Source organism: Anser brachyrhynchus (genome assembly GCF_964034855.1).
Source record: "Anser brachyrhynchus genome assembly, chromosome: 5".
NCBI classification, from domain to species: Eukaryota; Metazoa; Chordata; class Aves; order Anseriformes; family Anatidae; genus Anser; species Anser brachyrhynchus.
In genome coordinates, this window is record NC_137699.1 from 54857605 (window position 1) to 54875593 (window position 17989).

A 17989-nucleotide genomic window follows, 5' to 3' on the forward strand; every position below is an offset into this window, starting at 1 on the left:
CTACTTAGTGTGTCTTAAGGTCCTTGATTTTTACGGCATTTAGAGAAGGATTCAGAATTTGTCATGCTGAGTGAATGGGCGTTGCTCAGTGGATGTAAACACAGGCATAACAACTGTTAGGTTTCTGGTTTATGTGCCAAAAAATGGGTGTTAGTTATCTTGTATACTTGGCATTCACCTGCTGCAAGGTGAGCTCTTTGAAATCTTCCTGATCTTAGTCCAGCATGCAACAGGGGATGAAGGCACAGAGAACTAGAGATGTACCTAAAGCTGTGCAGAAAGCTTGTGGGTGAGCAAGGAGAAGTACCTGAATCTACGGTCCCCTAAGCTAGTGCCCAAATCTCTGCTCCTCTGTATAAAACATAAGCAGCAACTGGAGAATAAAGTCTACCTCGTTATCTGTTGACTGTGACTTGACAGATCGAATATGTCATATATAATTATGTGGAAAAGCGTGTATGGATTTTAGTTTCACACTTTAATGAATTTTCATAATTTAATTGTTTTAAATAATCCTTAGGCAAGTTTCTTTAAGCGTGTGATGAGTGTTTTGTATCAGGCAGTAATTGCTATTTATAAGCAATTGCTGTCTCTACAATTTACAAGATATTGTGTCAATATCTCTGTAAATCTGTCATTTAAACTATTACTGTGTATGGGTTCTGATATCTTAAGTTTGTTTTTCCATACCAAGTAACTGTAGAGTTCTCTTGCATATTACAGAGCAGGCCTTTATGTAGTTTAATGTTACGTGTGATTATTGCAAGTTGTCTTAGTCATCTCTTGTCACACTTAAAATAAATAAAAATAAAATCTAAAGCTCTGAACTGCATTGAAAGTAGGGACCTGAATAACTTTTTGAAATCACAAAATGGCTTTGAGATTTAGCGTTGTAATATTTTTTTTCTAGATGCTGAAAGCTGCTTTTGATGGTACGCAGTAACAGAAAATTTTAGTTTGTCAGATAGTTAACTTGTGAGCTTTGAGATATACCTGTTAGAGCATTACATATTTTTTCCTCAGAATAATGTAAAACGTACGCTTTGTTCAGCGTAGTTTGTTTCAGTGAGCTCTTAAAATGTTAACAAATAAAATATATTTCATATTTTATGTGTGTAAAACTTCAATGAATCCAGAGAACCAGCTAAATAGGTTAAGGAAAGTACTTTAACAGAGAATGGGGAAGATGCACTGTCTGAAACTTGTAATACTTGTTTCTTTGGAATTTATTTTGAAACTATTCAATTGGAAGTCGCTTTACTTTATGTATAAGGTCGGCATAAGAACAGGTTGACAGACTTTCAGCTGATTATTGAGTTTGTCAGTATCAAAAGTTAGATTTGTTTTGTGGCTACTGTAAGAGGAGAGAGCTGATGTTACCTAAATCGGTAGTATGTAAATCTGAGTTAAAGTGGACAAACTACCACTTTGCATGTCTCACCTTGGCAATGGGAGGGCAAGGGGGACTTTGTCAGTTGAAGGCCAACCTATTTGTGTTCCTCTGCCTAATACAAATGCTAATAACTTAGCTGTTATTTCATAATTATCTAAGTACCCCGTAAAAATTTCCCTAATTGCTTCCAGACTCTAATCTTCTCTTCATTTTGGTGAAGTCACTAAAATGAGTACAGGTTGAAGTTAGTGAAGCTGTACTCTGCATGTATCAAGTAGCTATGATTTTCTTTTTTTTTTTTTTTAAGGTCTGCTTCTGTTCTTGCTATGGAAATGTTATGCTCTTATTAAAACAAGTGAAAGAACCACCAGGACTTTCTTTTAAGGAGCTGTGTCTGTGAGATACTGCTATAATCTTTGTATTGATAATCCATTGCAGATCAGGGCACATCAAGTAAGAGTCACACTTGAGCCATGAATGACTTTTAAGAGTAAATAATGCAAATATTGAGTCAAAGGTACCACTTGAAAGCATGTTTCTTGAAATCAATGACGCTAAGCTTTTTTCTTAGTTTCCATTAAATCCTAAATATATTAACATCTGCTAAGTCTAGTTTGTAAGTCATCATTTAAAGTAGACTGCTAATGTCTGTGTTCTGTTTAGAATATTTAATTTATATAAAGAAAAAAAATCACTTTTCGAGATTTTTTTTAACCTTGTTCTTTTTTTTTCCAAGAAGCTCAGTCGAAAAATTACATCCACTGACCAGGACAGTGGTGTGGAGATTGGAGTACCAATAAATAATGATGATAATTTACTGGGGAGGCAGAGGAGAGTTTTGGGCAGCATTTCAAGCTGTCTTTAGAGATACATTTCTTTTTTTTGAGCAAAAATGTATTTCCACACAAATTTGTTCTTTGCTCCCTGAAAAAGGAAGCTGAGTTTTTATTATTTTATTCTTCCATGTTACCATAAAACATTACCATGAAATGTTACCATGTTTTCATATATTCCATGACAATGAAGTCATCAAAGAAAGCCCATCAGTTACAAGCCAGTGTTGTATTGTTTTTTGTAATGGAACTTATGCAGCTCTCCTTCCATTAATAAGGCAACACAGGCTTACCAAAAACTGCTGCTTTTTGATTTGGATCCACTGAAAAAGTAAGTGATCCTATAGGTTAGCGAGGAGAAATTAAACTGTGATTTAATGAGATGTGGTTGCTTTATTTACATAAGTATGTAATTATTTTCAACTGCACTGAGTGTCAATGGGCTTTCCCTTTCGGTACTCCTTAACTTTGACATTAAGAATTGATGTGTTCAATGACGCCTTGTTAAATTGAACGGGTGGATGTTCACAAACCGAACTGATGTAGCGACAGCTGGAAATGATGGCCTAGCAGTGAGCTGTCTTCCTGACAGTGTGCTCCTTTCTCCTTGCTGGCCTTGGCAGCGCTCAGCCTCAGGTTGAGCTAGTTCAGCTTGCTAAACCAGCAGCTAAATACCTGCTCCCTTTCTGGGTAGATTTTTCTCTTGATTTGGCAAGTTAACTGTCTCTTCCGGGGGTCAGGTGTTAGCAGGCACAGTGGCAGCAAAGAAAAGGCTGTGGGGAAAAGGAACAAAGCTTTCCCCTTAAGAGGCCTGTGCTATCAGATGGGATCTCTTGCCTTATGAGGTCTCACCTGAACAAAGCCTTTACTTCAGCCGTAAGTCAGATTGGGCATGATCTGTCCTTTAGGGATTGTTGACTTAATCTCGACTGAGAGCTATAGGTGTTACAAGAGACCTTTTTTCTGTTGCTGCTTCATGGAGTAAAAGTATAAGGTAAGCGTTAAAAAATGATTGATCAAACTATGATGCATGGATGCTTTGCATGGGTTGCCTTTTTCTGAAGCCGCAGATCAGGAATGAGGGCCATTATTTGCGTCCTGCTTGTAAGACAGTCTTGGAGCACTTAGCTGGCTTGTGGCAGGCTTTGAGAAATGATTTATTAGTTGATTCATTAGGCTTGGAAAGGAGCGTGCTATCTCATCTTCCTTGCCTTAGGAATGACTGACAAAACGATCGCTGCTGACATTAACTATCAAATCTGTTTCCCTTCCTACTTGGAAGCTAGTGCATTTTCCTGTAAACTGTGTTTATGATAATTGGTGTATTCTCTGTTTATTGTAAAGGCCCCTGGGCAAGTTAATCTGTAACTAGGACTGCAGTACAGTCATATGGAAGTACGCTGCCTTGGCTTCTACCTCCCGTATTGGGGTGTTATGGAATTTGAATGTGTAGCTCAGCTTATTATGTTAGACCAAGCTTTTTGCATCGTAAGGGAATTCTGACGACCAACTCTGCTAACATCTGGCAGGCTGTGGTTGTTTCTTTTTTTTTTGAACTTCTCACTAAAAGAAGCTTTATCTTCAGTCCTACTCTTTTTTTTTTTTCCTGCAGCTACCTAAAGCAGCAGTCTGTCAATAACTACATGACATTGTAGTGTGTTGTAATGGTATTGTGGTAGAAACGTGTAGGTGATAAGCTTCTGTTGGGGAAGGCATGGAGGACAGAATCTTTTGACTATCTTTTTAACCTTACATTGAGCAATGGGCTTAGAAATAATTACTTTAAGATGGAGGTAATCTCACATCTTAACTTCTTTTATTAAGAGTTAGCATGTTGGTAATCCCTGGCTATCAGTAGAAATACTGATCGCATGTAGGATTTTTTTTCTTTCACGGTTCTCTAAATTACCTTTTAATGTCTGGCTTGATATTGGAGTCTCTGTTGTCTGGTTGAGAAGTGTTATCCCTGATGATTACTTGCATTCTACAGACTGTGGTCATCTAGGGTCTTGTCTCAGTGACAGAGTGATAAGGGGTGGCATTTGTCACTGTGCTTACTGCACTGCTCTGGGAGGAGCAGCGTGAGACAGTGCTAGGTTGGAAGCTGGAATCTGCAGGAGCAACAGCCAGCTTTCCTGTGGTGGGGAGGTGAGTTTGTACACTTAGAGATCACTGAGATATGTCAGGCCTCCCAAAAAGATGCACGTTTTAGTAGCATGTATGAGGTATTAAAATGTTGAGATTCGTCAAGGTCTTTGAAGATGTACCTGCTCTGACGCAGAATGAAGTATACGTACATCTTTGTGACCAGTTCTTAAACATGAGTTCCACAGCCTTCATAGTTGTTTTGGGGCCTAGTTTTCATATTTTTTCCCCTAATATCTAGCTAAATTTTTATTGGGGGGGGGGGAACAAGCTGATTGTTGTTTTCTGCCAGGATCATAGAGAACAGTTGACTGTTGTCTTTAGCTTTTACGTATTTGAAAACTTGTTAGTTTGTCCTCTCATTTTTCCAAAGGAAAATAAATCTAGTCCTTTTAAGCTTCTCAGGTCATGACTTCTGAGTGTTTGATTGCTCTTCTCTATATTGGCTTCAACTAACTAGCATTTATTTTTATTTGCAGTACTTAAAATAGGTATAGTGCTTCTACTGTGATTTTGATACAGAGAAAGGGAGAACAGTTGCCTGCTGTGTCTGTCTTCTAATATTCTTGCTAACATTTTGAACAATGTTGACATTTTTGAATTCTTCTCATAGTGTTGACTCACTTGGATTGTTTCTTATCATGTTGCTGTTTTTTTCCATGCTTTGATTTCTTAATTTATAAATACCACATAGCATTTTCGTTGAATTCTGTTCTAGTAGCTTTATTAAAGAATGCTTTTTGTTTCCAATTCTGTGCCACATAGTGCAAATAATCCTGCTAATCTTGATGTCATTCACAGTTTAATGTGTACTTTCATCCATTTAAAAAAGGTATCTTAAACATGATGCTTAGTTTGCCTGTAGGTGTGTCACATGAGATTTACCAAAAGTGTTCCTAATTTCAAGGCGTTGCTGTTGACCTTTTCTTCTAGTCCAGTTATTTTTATTTTTTTAGAAAATTATATTGGTTTGGTGCCAGCTTTTAGCAAATTTTCCTAGTATGGGATTTTTCCCTATGTCTGTAAGCACCTAGACAATACTTTGGTGTTTTTCATACCAAAAAAAAAAGGTTTACTACTGTGACTGTTGAATTCTGCTACAAAGTGTTCTGCATTGAAAGATTTATTTATACTGGACTCTAACATCGCTCTTCTAGTCAAATGGAAGACAAACACAGCTGGCTAATGGAACTACCACAGTAAAGACATCAAAACTTTCCTCAAAGGTATCTGATGCCATCCTGCGGCTGGAAAAATACTCCTTTTTTGTGCTACAGGGATTTGCATAGTCCACAACTCTTCAGGTGTTCTGGACGTGACACTACTAACCGAATTCGTCCTCCTTCAGAAATGTGTTGTAGGGTTGTTTGTGGTTTTGTTTGTTTCTTGTTTTCTCCAGGAAATCCCTTAATTTGCTGAGGAGTCTTTCTCCTCTGTTTTGTAGATAAGAGTAGTTATGTTGCAACTGGATTCACCAGTCCTGTGGAGATATTGTGGCTGGGTCAGTAATATGTTACCTGCTGATCTGTGCTTGTGGAGGTGTTTGAAAGACTTCGGGAAATTGTTTAAGAATTTAATTGATGGATATACTTACCAGCCTGAGTTTTATGATGCAGATAGATGTTTTCTTTCTTAATTTTAGCTGGGCTGTACTAAGGACTGCCAAGACATGTTACAAACTGTTCCTGTAGAGTTTTCTGAAGGGTGGTGGTTTGGTTGTTTTGTTGTTTTTTTTAAATCCCTTTTTTTTCCAATGACACTTTTGAGGAAAATAGTGAAGAGTTAATGTTGGGTTACAGGAGTAAAAGGTAGGTTTAAGAGGATAACTCTATTTTGAGGCTTATTTAGAACACCTAGGACTGTCTTGAGTAAAAGGAAACGTAAAGAATAAATAGCTGTTTTACAATGACACTGTTAAGTGTTGATTGCTGTGAAAGCATTTATTTGCACTTGATGAAGCTTGCAAGGTGATTATTCTCTAGGGTTATTTCTGGACGGTAGATAGTGCTTGTAGTCTGTAGCACTTTCACCTTTGCTGGTTTGTGCTTCCAGCCTCTATCACAACTGCGTGTCTTCAGTAAGCTATTGCAGGACATCCTTTGAAGGGTTGCTCTCCAAGGTAATAGTTCATTTATCTCTGGCTGCCTGCTTGGCTGGCATGTTTTAGTGAGAATACTGGGTCATGCTGGCCAAACCTCTCAATTGGTAGGCAGGTTTTTGTAGGCAGTGAGGTGGTTTTTTTGCCACTGTGGGTAGAATTTTTGTTTTGTATTAAAATGTATTTGTACATGAAGTAAGTTGGAGAAATTTAGTGTAAAGCCATTAATTGTGGTGCTTGATCTTTGCAGGACAACAAAATTTTAGTCATAACGCCTCATAGATGTAAATAATGATCGTTTGTACTACAAACAGTTCTGTGACACTAAAGAGTTTTGTGAGCCAGCTTTGTCAGAATATTTACAAAAGGGTTGTACTGTGTGCTTAGATTGCAAGGAGTTTGGATTATGCTTTGACATCTGACAGTTAATAGTTAAAATATGCATTGAAGATGCTTCAGACTCTATTTAAACATTGCCTAGACCCACCTCTGAGAGGGTCGCAGCCATAATTGTCTTGTTTGACATTGTAAAACCAAATTTAATGCCCTACTTTGAAGTATTAGTGTAGATCTCGGGGAAATATCGTAAATATTTCCAAAATACTTTGTTTTGAATAATGTGTATTCAAAGGCCACATGCTGTCCTGTTGTCCTGACTATGAGTTGACACACTTGGACAAGTTACTGTTTGAAAATGGCCAGGGAAGGCCAAAGCTCTTCAACCTGATAATGCCTTTCTTCTCTTGGAAAGCTTAGGGAAACTAAACAGCAACATGAAATGTGCCATACTGTAAGGTAAAATAGTATTTTGCTGTGTCCTTCTCAATTGAGTATTTCTTCCTGATTACTTCACCCCACTTGTAAGTCCAAATGTGTATGCAGTCCATCTTCCAGCATCTACATTCCTTCAATTTCTTGCCCCCTGGAGCTTAAAATAAAGCAGCTGATTTTGCTTGTCTCAGCTTCTGTTGAGCAGACTGTCAGTAGGCTGAATGTAGCCCTGTAGTTTGTGTGGGCAGGACCACCAGGCACTACAGTGAAACTCTTTCCGGTGACAGTGGCGTAACTTGGAGTTGGATTTTTACTCTTGCATTGTTCACTAAAGCTGTTTGTAATGGAATGACAAATCTCTAAGGGATACCTTCTGCACTTTGGTTTTGGTTTTGATTTACCAGCTCTAATCAGTCTCTAATTTAAAGAGTTAATCACTCAGTTAATTCTCAGGTGGCTGTAATGGTCAAAAAATACTACTTTTCTGTTGTTGACTCTGTATGGGATTGGAAAGTGGTTGTACTGTTCCTTTTTTAATAGTGCCTGATCTTTGTACACCTGGAGAATGTGAAGAGTAAAGTTAGACTAAATGCTAGTCCGAGCAAGAACTTTAGGTTAAGAATGCCCTGGGGTAAGGAGGAAGAACTCTGTGTGAACACTGGACGTTAGGAGCAAATTTAATTATCCTCAGTCTACTAGGAATGCAAGATGAAATTCTTATTACCTGTACTGGGAGTTTACACGCACTTTGTCAGGGAAATGATATCGTGTAAAACTTGCAGAGGACTCCAGTTTATGGTTTTAAATATACTTTTTTTATACTTCTAGTTTATGGTTTTAAAGCTCCCTCTCAATTAAGGGAAGGAGGAGCAGTGACAACCAGAGACTGAGTGGATGTCAATATATATATTGAAACTGTGTTCAAATCCACGAGTCTTATGAAATAAACTATTGGAATGGTGCCCTATGGACACTTTAGCCTGCACAGTCACAAGGATAACAATACATCTGAGTAACATAAATGTCCTTTAAAAAAAAAAAAACACCTTTTTACAAACACCGTTTTGATAGGAGAGTGGGCCAGTAACCTTGAATAGCTAGCTGTGTACAATTAGGGTGTCAAGAAAGTCCATCTTTAAAGAGGAATTTATGAGGACAGGAATAGTTGCATGATTAGGCAATACCACTTTCAGTTTGATACCATGTGTAGTGCAGAATGCAGCATTTCTTGCCTGTGTTTTAGTCCATCTCGCATGTGTCAGTATTTCTCAGTTCAAATTATTACTCTATTGTTTATAAATAACTAGAGACTTTTTTAATTAAAAAGGACGCCTGCTTGGTGTGAATGTTTTAATCCAGGAGGATGTTTTTTTTTTCGCCGAAGAAGCCTTTCAGAAATATAGGGTGCTCTCAAGGAAACTGGTTATATTCACATCAGTTTAATACATGGGTATGGCTTGCCTTTCTCACCTTCAGCAGTGAAACTGTTCCCTTGTACAGAATAACTTATGGCTGTGTTGTGTACAAGTAGCAAACACCTGCAAAATTTTAAGATGCTGTTCTTCTAGATGAAGTTTCTGACCTTCTAACAGTTGGCGGGACAACGCTACCGAGAATTAACTGTGCCAGTGTAGTTCTGTTTTAGCAAAACTGCAGTCTCTGAACTGGGATAGTTAAAAGCATGGGTGGGTACATGTTAGTACTTTTGAATCAGGAAGATGGGGCAAATAACTATTCTGAGCAACTCAAACAGAAGTGCAGGTGAAGCTGCCTTTAGTGATGCTCAAGATGATGCAGACTTCTCCTCCCAGAGCAGCACAGTGCTTGTTGTCAGTTAAATTGCTGCAGCAGTCTGGAGACAACTTGTTTAGCTGCTCTAACTCTGCACTGGAGCAGCATGCATGGATTAACCCCTTTTGCAAAAAAGTAATTTGTCAGCATTGCTCTGCTTGATCTGCATACTGCTTTTTGCTAGTCCTAAACTGATACAGGCTTTTCTTGTACATAAAAGAACAAGACAAGAGTGATGCTGATAAGATCAGTGCTCAGAGAAGTCATGTCTTAGGATGCTAGAAAACACTTCTGCCATGCTTTGTCTGGAGTCATTTGGGACCCCCTCCTTCATTTGTCTCATCTCTGATTAGTAGGTGGCGGCTGTGGCACTTCCAGTGCAAGCTGACGTAGAGGAAAACTTAATTTGGACAGTCTGGGGAGATCAGTGCGGGGTGAAGGTATGAGGTGTGATTATTTCTGAAAGCAGAAATCCCTGCTTTCAAAGCACGTGTAATACTCGTATGCCGTATCAGTGGGGGGGGGGTGATTTAATAGCTGGGCTGTGTTCTGTTTGTACCCTAAGTGTGCTCAGCTCCCTGCTCTAATACAGGCTTCTGCTACCACCTCTGGCAAAAGGCTTGAGAGGTGGGTACTTGGCAGCACACCCATGTGCAGGAAGGTCAGTAAGTGACAATAGGTACTCTGATCGCTCCCTCCCACGAAAATCGGCCTGAAGAAAGAGACAATGTTGGATGATTGTGGTAAATTAAACACTTTCAGACCTTTAAATGGTGTTTTGAAATCGATTAATAGGCAAAGCAACTCTTTTTTTTTTTTTTTCCACATAATACCTGTGCCAGTGAAGTTGTCAGCACTTAGTGTTACTTAAAGTATCTATAGTACTTTGCTTACTTTAAAATAAAGCTTTGGAGAAAACTTGTGCCAAAGTTGGCAGCTTGCTGCCTTTTGCTTTAAAACTCCCAAAATAGGGTTCTGGTTTGCAGACTAGGTTATATCTTAGACCTTGTACGTATGGGATAGTGGAAAATCTGAGTTCATCGCAGTATATGTGTTAGGGATTTGGCCCTTGCTGTGTTTCCTAGCCTGTCTCTTGTTCTTGTTCAGTAACACTTTTTGCTGGGTTGTTATGAAATGCCTTCAGCCCTAGAAGGAAGATGCATTACTGTAAATTAACAACTTCAGGACAAGAGCTAAGGCAGATGTGTTCTTTCATCTGTCTGTTACTAAACATGACCACAAGAAGTATAAACCAGTGGGCCTCACTGTGGTACTGAAGCACAGATTATATATTTGGTAGATAACTTATTCATGTAACTTCTGTAGAAGTCTTCTGGGGCTCTTAGAATAACAGCTAACTACATCTTATTTTTAGTACGAAAGTAACTAGGCTTTGTTCTAGTAATGTTTTGTTAACACGCTGCAACACGAGGGAGTTGCTGGCTTAATAAAACTACCGTATCAAAAATATCTCGCATTCCTGTAGGGCTTGCAAAATCCAACAGTAGCCAGAAAAAGGCACAATTCTGACTTGCTGGACAGACGTTTCTGTGTTGTATTTGACTCTTATTGAGCTTTGTAATGAAAAAATATAAATTGATTAACAATTAACTGCTACGGTGACATAAGTTTCTATAGCAACAGTGCAATGCAGGCTACAATTATTCAGACTGCTCTTCTGTAACAGATAATTTTTTCTTTCAAGCAGTGAATTTACACAGTTGGACTAAAACATTGGTTTGTTATAGCAACGGATAATCCTGAGCTCTTTTGCTGCTGCTTTTTTTTCTTTTCCTAATCCTGAAGAAATAACTTTTTCTCTTATGTGCTGAAAGGGGGTGGGGGAAACATTAAAAGATAAATACTGGGGTGGCGAACCAGTGGAAACTCTATTTAATACCGCTTGCCTGCAGGTTGTTTAGTGTAATAGAACTGTAATGTAGGTGTTGTAGAGCAGTATGAATTTATATTTCTCTGTTGACAAGTCTACTTGAAGCTGAACTTGCTTTAATTTGGTTAAAAACGATCATGTAGTAGCTGGTAGATTTCAAGTAAATTGGTTAATAAAGCTCATTCCTAATGAGCTAAATAGTTGATATTGATTCCTGGAATCAGGCAGGTTCTTGCTGTGTTTTTTATCGGTGAAGTCTCTGTGTATTTTGTTTTTTATACTTGTAAATGCACCTAAAGAAAGGAGTGTTCAACTTCAGGCTTTACTGGTGCATTTGGAAAAGATAAAGCGACTGTATTTTTGGCCATAAAACACATTTATAACACTCCACAGGTGGCTTTGCTGTCTTTTGGTCTTTTTAAAATTGAAAGAAATAGAATTTGGGCAGCTTCAGTTTTAAAGCTACAACAGCCTTAGTAATTTAACAGGGAACTTAACTTTGTGTAATGTATTTTAAGGATACTTTGGTTGTCTGATCACTTGAAGGAAACAACAAAAGCAATGTCAATAGAAAGTCAACCTCAAATGAGTATTCATAGATGGTCGTGTATTGTTAAAGTGCATTTTTCTGATAGCCAAAGAACATCATACTAGTATTTCAGAGGAGAAAAAGAATTAAAGTTCAAAGCTAAAGTGCAAGTGGTGGCTTTGAAGGCGTGCTGGGCTAGCCCACTAGTCTGACAGGTCAGGTAGCTTTGTGTGGGCATGGGGAGGAGACACCAAGGCAAGAGATGACGCTGGCAAGTCCTGGGATGTTTCCAGTTTGTTCTATGGTTTGGGGAGCCATCTAAAAGCAGTCTGCCTGCTCCAATTTAAATGAGTGTCACCTTTACCAGTTATAATTTTCTAACCAGTCTTACTTAGAGATGAGCCAATTTAAACTATTTCCAAGTGAAAGTAACTTGCTAAGCATTTAGTAAGTTTCCCAGTTGAGCCAGTGAATCAAACGAGAACAGTTGAATTGTATCAATGTGTGGTTTTATGTGGAATCCATTTAATATTTACACGCCTCTTTATTTTAGTTTTTCTTACGTCTAGTATGTGTCTTACCTTTGTTCAGTTGATCTGAATTGTACCTTATTCTGCGTTAAAAACAGGTGAGAAAGGACTGATTATAAGTGTAGGCAACAGTGACTAGACTGTAGGATTATGAGGAAATAAAAGGATTCACTGGAGGATAGGGAACAAGAAAGATCAGAAAGATAGGTTATCTTTTTAATTTTCAGAGCTATGAATCTGTTATAACCTCTTTGATTGTAACTGTTGAGAAAGGAATTACGGATAACTAAACATATGTCTTAAAAGAACCTTGAAGAACTTAATTATAAAGTAGTCAAGGAAAGATGCAATTGTTACAGTACACTTTAATTCTCTCAATTCCTCAAAAGTGAAGAGACTAAAAAATGTGCTTCAGTGCCAAGCTTTACAGAAGGTGGTGGATTCTTTACACAGTATGTGACAGTCCGTAAGGAATATTGTAGCGTGAACTTCATTCAGTGCCTACAAATACTCAGTCTGGTCCCTACTACTCTGAAACTAGTTGCTTTTTAATTCACCGTATTCTTAACGGTGAAAACTTATGCTAAAGCCCCTTTGACTTGAATAACAGGAAGGCATTTTCTTAAGGCTTATCCTTGATTATATTTAGGTAGAAGAAAAGCATGCAAGAACACTATGCAGAGGGGAAAAAAGTGTTACGAGTAAATGAAAAAGGATTAAGGAGATTTATTTTTAGTGGTGTCTGTATTTGCCTGTAATGGTACAATGCTGAGAAGAATCCTCATCTGCTTACAGTTACTTTGTTTCAGCTTTTGAAATTCTAAGGTGGTAGAGTTCTGCACTAGATTTTTTTAAGGTAAAATGTTGTTTCCCTGCAGTCTAGACCGAGAGAAAGCGTTAATGTGTAACATGTTTTATGTAAGAAAGCTTCCTTGAAGTTCAGGTGCTCTCCCTTCCCAGTGTAATACACTGGTAGTAAGAAAGAACTGGAACCATCATTATTTAGTTTAAAAATTCGCTGTCTGACTATTGAAGTCTCACCTGTGCTGCTATCTCAAGTGGTTTAAATTTCATTAATAACTTTGTTCAAGCATCTCTTCAGTCTATGTCCTTGTCTGAACTGGTAATTCTAGGTTCATATAATATGTATTTTAACTGAAGGAGTTCTAGAACTTAAACTCATTCTGAATCAGAATAGTTCTTGATGTCTCGTTACATCTCTTACTGATTGCAGGGACTGTAACAATGATCGAGAAGAGAATTTCAAGCTGAGGTATTCCAGGAGGGGTTTCGTAAACACTATTTTCATTGGTGGTCTGTGGACAAAAAAGTAAGAACAAGTACAAGATGGCAAAACTCTCATGAGTTGGGAGGGATGACTGTTCACAGAATATTTTGTAAGGTGAAACAAGCTGATATCAGAACTGTAACTGAGGTGAAACTTCATTGGAAAAAGATGTATTTAGGGAATTTTTGCTTTAGCCTGAAAACTTCTCGAAGATGTAAACATTATGGCGTGGTTATCAAGCTGAGCTAGCTTGTGCTACAGCTGTTGAGGGCAGGAGGAAACATGCAATTTGAAGATCCCTCAAATGAGGTTTACTGATAGAAATAGGGAAATGTCTTTGGTGCCGTCATACTAGATAGTGAAGAGATGTCTTTAATATTGTATGAAATTGTGATTGCTTCTGTTGATGAAGGTAAATTTCAACTGCTGCTATTAGGAGAAGATAGCATCTAATGTAAAACTGGAGAAAAAGGAGTATGATTTTAATTAGCCTGGCAAAGCAATCACTGTTTCTTAAAGTTGTACAAAAGAAGAAGAGAATAGATAATACAAAACCCTCCCTAGGTGTCTCAGAGACACTGCCAGATCTCCCACAAATCCCAGCCACACAAAATAACTATGAATTCAGAAGGGTTCTGCTCTTTGACCAGCCCTGCTGTAAGCTGTTGCTAATAGTTGAACGACTGCATAATGAAAATACTGTTGTGTCATAGGTTACAGACTCCATGGGAAGTACAGAATAGCTTTTAAGAAGAAGCAGAGCATTTCATCCAGAAACTTCTGTGAGCCCAGACAGACAAAAAAGAGTGAAGAAAACGTATTCATAGTGATACAAATCCAACTATCTGTGGTACCCAGGGAGACTACCTTACTGGCTTTTAGATCCAGAAAAGGAAATGAAATTCAAGATACTGAGGAGCTGGAGACAATAAAGGCCAATGAAAGAATGGGCGTACAGCTGACTTTGCAGATATTGTGGGAAGAACGTGCTATGTTTTGCGGTAACAGTATCTCAGTAGTTCTGTAAGCAAGCTTCAGGGAGTTTTGGTTTTTAGATTTTCTTGGAGATAGTTTGCTGTACTTTAAACCTGTATTTATACAGCAGATGTTGGAGTTCAGAACTATATAATTTTATTTTTAAGATGAGCAGGGTAGAGGATGGGATTTTCCTGAATACTAACATCATGTAGTACTGGCTCCATTGATTTATTCTGAAAAGAGGTGACCAGCCAACACTTGTTTTTCTGGGAGGCAGTGAGATTTAAACAAGTAAGCAGTAAACTTTTTTTTTTGTTTTAAGACTTGCTAATCTGTTCTTTACTTACTTTTATATAAATTCTAGTAGACTGAAGCATTTGCATTTTCTGGGAATTAGGAATGATTCCACGTGCTTACACAGATGTTTTTGTATTCATGACCCTGTAATTGAGCTGAATGTTTGAAGAAAGATCTTTCTTCAAAATGGAAACTGAGAGAAGCTAGTAACTGTTGTTTGGCTTGGCCCTGCTAATGTTAATCATAGGACTTCAAGTAAGTTAGTCTGTTACCTTGCTCCTCTCGCATCAGAGCAGCAGGACTGTTTTCTCCTAGGTCACAAGCTTTAGCATATGGAAGCTATCTTACTGAAGTGCACTCTTGGAACAAATTTCCCTTTACTGTGAGTGTAAAATCTTGATTCACAGGAGAAAAAACACTGTCAAATAGAGCCTGTTCTACTCTAGCTCCTTAAATATACCTTGTCCCTCGTGTTTGGGTGTATGCTGTGTACTTGGTAGCTATTTATGCACATCTTTGGCAATGAAGTTTCCCCACTATCCTCCCATATTAAATAACGACAAAAAAATCCTTTAAGGTTTGTAACGCTGAAGGTGATTTCTCCAGTGTGAGAAATGCTCACTGGAGTACATTAGGATGTTAATGTATCTTGATTAACATGCAACACTAAACAGTTAAGCAGAATTTCAAGTAGACACTCAGCCTGCTTGGTTACCATGGCAAACACAGTAGGAAATTCACGCCAAAGTTTGGAAACTAAGATACACAGAAGAAAACTTGTAAACTGAAATAGTCACTTCAGAGAACAAATGCAGTTGTTCATAACTTCAGATCCCTTCTCCAAAGAATACTAATTTAAAATCCGTTTTATCAAGCAAACCTTAATTTCCAGTCCTGAGTTTTACACAAAGCAGGCAATATTCTCAAGCAGGGAAGAGTGACGTTCTTTGTTCACTTGTCCTCTAACTGTAAGGGCATTGAGTGAATAGAATAGCCTCTTGGAGCCAGATAAATTACTGGAGTACAGTAATCAACCTTTATGTATTTTCAGTGTGCCATGTCATGTTTAACAGATGTGATTGGGATAGTTGTTAGATCATATATATGTGTGTTTGTGTGTGTAAAAGTTCTTGAATTACTTAATTCACTTTCCCACAGTTTGTCTTCAGGCTTGCTAACCGTAACTGAGATCTGTAAATTGGTGTTTTAATTGGGACGGTTTTCTGTTTGCTGGGTTGCCTGTTTAATCAACTGGCTGTGTACAAACACGGTACTTTGTATCATCAGTTATGTCAGTATATTGTGGTGAAATCTGATATTTTTGCATGTAGCTTGCTGTAAACTTTCCACAGGTATGGCAGCATGTAAATCATACACTTCTCAATGTAAATTAGTATGTATATTTACATGAATCTCTTCCAAAATCTCTTCTCCTAAAGGGAAGGCTGTGTTACACAGAAAAATCATCGCTTGAGAGAGATGCTACTTTATAAAACAAAAACAAACACCCCCCCCCCATACATGTATATTCCTTAAGTTTGAGGCTAGAGTCATAGCTTGGCATCGAGGTTGTGCACACTAAAATGTGTGACTTAGCCTCATCACTTTATATATTGCATAAATGGGATTGGTGACTGTCAGATTTTTAGAGGTTAAGAGAAAGCAAGTTACGGTATTACTGAGAAATTATGATTAGTTTGCCTTTGCTTTTATAGCACAGGATATCTTGGGAAGAAAGTCTTAATGTTGTAGTGACTAGGAAGTGGTGTTAGTAAAACCCGAAATGTTTAGGGGTGATGGAACAGTTTAGTTTGAAGCTGAAATGGTGTTTGAGAGTTCTGATGAGTTTTAGAATAAAGAGGCTGATCTGCAGACTTGTTACAAATAGGAGCTGTTGTATTGAATAACAGATTAGTTTGTGCCTTTTTGCTGACCTTTTTCAGAGGGACTTAAGGATCGCTTCATAATTAACACAAAAATCATCTTTCCAGACGAAAACATTTGGAAGATCATAGGAGGGGTTAGTTCGAAGGAAAGTAAGAACTTGGAGGCCACTGGAAGTGATGAACTGTTGCGATTGATTAGGCACAGTAAATTTTAACTGGAGGGGAAAAAAGTGTGGTGGTGGTGGAGAAAAGCAGCAGAAATTGCAGGTGGACTGATTTACATAACTGTCAAGGCAGTTGTAAGAAACTTGGGAGATGTAATTTTGCTAGGTGAGGGAGCAGGAGTGCTTGTTCCCACTAATCAGGTGGCACGCTGAGGGGAAAAAAAATTGAGTCAATTTGGTACCACTATGCAAAAAGGAAGGGGGATTGCTCAGGATGATTCAGCCTTAACTGGTCAATACTTGAAACCTAATTTTTCTTTGTTGTAAAAAATGGCATGGAGGGGAACTTTAGAAATAACAATTGAGTAAATCATATTCCACTGTGTTAATTGGTAGATCTAAGTGTAAGTGATTGGACATGTCTGAAATAGAATTAGAACAAAGATTCAGAGAAGTGGTGAAAAGTGGGATATCTTAAAACTTCGGTGGAAATACTGAAAAGGATGGGACTGTTTATTTTAATAAGCACTATAAGTGCTGTATACGTAAGAAATATTAGATATTGTCTATTCCCAGTAACAAGAAGCCATTCAATGAAGTCTGAGGGAACAAAATTCAGAACTGATAGTGTTTTATATATTTAACTTGATTGGAATGTGTTGCTTCAGTCATCTAAGCAAATAATGAGCAGAAAGTAGGTGTTAAAACCTGGCAGTATTCATTGTTCTATGCAGTAGCTAATACAAACAAATCCTGTAAAGTGTTATTAAACTTCCATGTTTGCAATTTAAATGGCTGTCTTGAAGAAATCTAGGATAGAAGATAATAAATGAATGCAGCAAGTTTTTTGAATTCACTTCTGGGACATGTTTCTGCCCAGTGCCGAAGAAATGGGGATTGTGGTCCAGTTCTGCAGTCCATGATAATAAAGTACATTTGTGCTATGACTTCCTAAATCTGCATCTTAATTTTTAAGCTGCTAAGGGAGAGACCAGTATATAAATGTGACCCCTTCACCCATGGCTTAATTATAGCCCTGAGAAATCATTGTTTTGAATTTAAAACTGCACAGTGAGATCTTCCTTGCATCTCTTTAAAAAGAGCTGAGTAGGGGGAGAAGAGGAGGAAGATATCTGCACTGCATGCAAAACATACGTGATTCGGAATTGGGTTGCTGCCTGAGAGGGTTTTATCCAGCTGGCTGAACGACAATTGAGCCAAAATCCTGTAGACCAGCCTCTGGGAAGAGATGTATCATGCCTTCTTTACCCTTCTTCCTTTAAAAAAAAAAATCGCTTAAAAAAAAGGCAACTAATTGCTTAAACCAAAATAGAACATCTAATTCAGTTCATGCCTGTTGGGAGTGTGTGATACAGTGCCTATATTCAGAGTTGT

The 17989-nt window shown here is 38.0% G+C and overlaps 1 protein-coding gene across 9 annotated transcripts in view; it reads left to right on the forward strand.

Annotated features, from left to right (window-relative positions):
• WDR20 (WD repeat domain 20) overlaps positions 1 to 17989 on the forward strand; it is a 45157-nt gene that overhangs the window by 1086 nt on the left and 26082 nt on the right. The gene's annotated exons all lie outside the window — the stretch shown is intronic.